Genomic DNA, 2,033 nt, shown 5'->3' with positions numbered 1-2,033 from the left:
GTAGAGGTCTTTTACCTCCTTAGTTAAATATATTCCTAGGTATTTTATTTTCTTTGTTGCTATTGTGAAGGGTATTGAGTCTTTGATCTGGTTCTCAGTTTAATTGTTGTTGGCACATAGGAATGCTACTGATTTGTATACATTGATTTTGTATCTTGAGACTTTGCTGAATTTGTTTATCAATTCCAGTAGTCTCATGGCAGAATTTTCGGAGTTTTCTAGATATAAGATCATATCATCAGGAAACAGTGATAGTTTGGCCTCTTCTTTCCCCATTTGGATGCCTTGATTTCCTTCTTTTGTCTGATTGCTCTGTCTAGGACTTCCAGCACTATGTTGAATAGAAGCGGTGATAGAGGACAACCTTGTCTGGTTCTAGTTCTAAGTGGGAATGCTTTCAATTTTTCTCCATTCAGTATGATATTGGCTGTGGGTTTGTCATATATGGCTTGTATCATTTTTAGGTAATTCTCATCCATGCCTATTTTGTTAACCGTTCTTATCATAAAAGGGTGCTGAATTTTGTTGAATGCTTTTTCTGTGACCATTGAGAGAATCAGATGTTCTTTGTTTTTGCTTCTATTTACGTGGCAAATTACATTTATAGATTTCCGTATGTTGAACCATCCCTGCATCTCTGGAGTGAAGTCTACTTGGTCATGATGGATTATTTTTTTGATAAGCACGTGCATTCGGTTTGCTAGGACTTTGCAGAGAATTTTTGCAGCTATATACATAAGGGATATTGGTAGGTAGTTTTCTTTTTTTGTTGCATCCTTTCCTGGTTTAGGTATCAGGGTGATGTTGACTTTATAAAATGTGTTGGGGAGGATTCTGTCCTTCTCAATGTTGTGGAATAATTTGTGCAGGATAGGCAGCAGTTCTTCTTTGTAGGTCAGTTTCTTAATAAGTCAAATATACACTGGGATTAACTGAAATGTACATCAATGGGCAAATGGATGAACAAATTACTTTGTATCTATATAATGAAATAGTACTACTCAGCAATAAATAACAATGAATCATTGATCCATATAATACCATGGAAGACTCTCAAAATAATTGTTCTGAGTGAAAGAAGACAGATTAAAAAAGTACATATGATTTAATTTGTATAAATTTTTAAATACAAAAACAAATCTGTAGTGACAGCAGATTTGCCTGGATATGGAGGTGGAAGATGGGAAGAAGGTTGAGAGTAGGATTACAAAGAAACATGAGAAACTTTTTGGGTGATGCATATGTTCATTGTGTTGATTGTGGTGGTAGCTTCACAAGTCTATATATATGTCAACTTTTTTAACATTGTTCACTCTAAGTAGGTACGGTTTATTTTAATGTCAATTATACATCAATAAAACCATTTAAAAAATCCAGATTTAACAAGTATCTTCCCTCAATGTTGTAGAAGTCTTCTGGTATGACCCCAAATGCAAAATGTTCTTGCTGTGTTTAAATCATTTTTGAAAGTGCATGTGAGAACTTTCTGCACGCCTGTGCTCTACTGTTTATTTTCAACCCAACATAATTCTAACTTATTTTACATTCCAGTCTGTATATCAGAATGGAAGTGTGTAGCTGATTTTCCAGAATTCCTTTCTAGCGTAGTTCTGTGCCAGGTTATGACAATATGATTTGGAATGTGGAAGGGAAGAAGGGATATGTGGTCCCAAATAATATCTGGGCCTGAATGTCTTACTTCAGTGTATATCTGGGAAAGTATTCATACATTGACTCTGAATGCATGAAACTATTAATACTTTATGTGAATCTGTAGAGGGTAAACTCCAAAGAACAGACTGAGCTTAGCCTTCATTTGTGGTATAGATTTAAGTGTTTACAGGGCCTTCCAGAAAGTTTCATTCTTCTCCTAAATTTATCCTGATAACACCCCTAGAGGTTTTTGCTTTTGTTTTGTTATAAGATGAAAAATCATAGGAAGTTAGCATAAAGAAGTGCTTTTTCTTGCTGCTGATACTTCAAAGAAAAAGAACAGTTTTTTTTTTTTTTTGGAGACAGAGTCTCACTGTGTT

The sequence above is a fragment of the Propithecus coquereli genome, unplaced genomic scaffold (assembly GCF_000956105.1).
Source record: "Propithecus coquereli isolate 6110/MARCELLA unplaced genomic scaffold, Pcoq_1.0 Scaffold3, whole genome shotgun sequence".
NCBI classification, from domain to species: Eukaryota; Metazoa; Chordata; class Mammalia; order Primates; family Indriidae; genus Propithecus; species Propithecus coquereli.
This window is presented reverse-complemented; position numbering follows the sequence as displayed.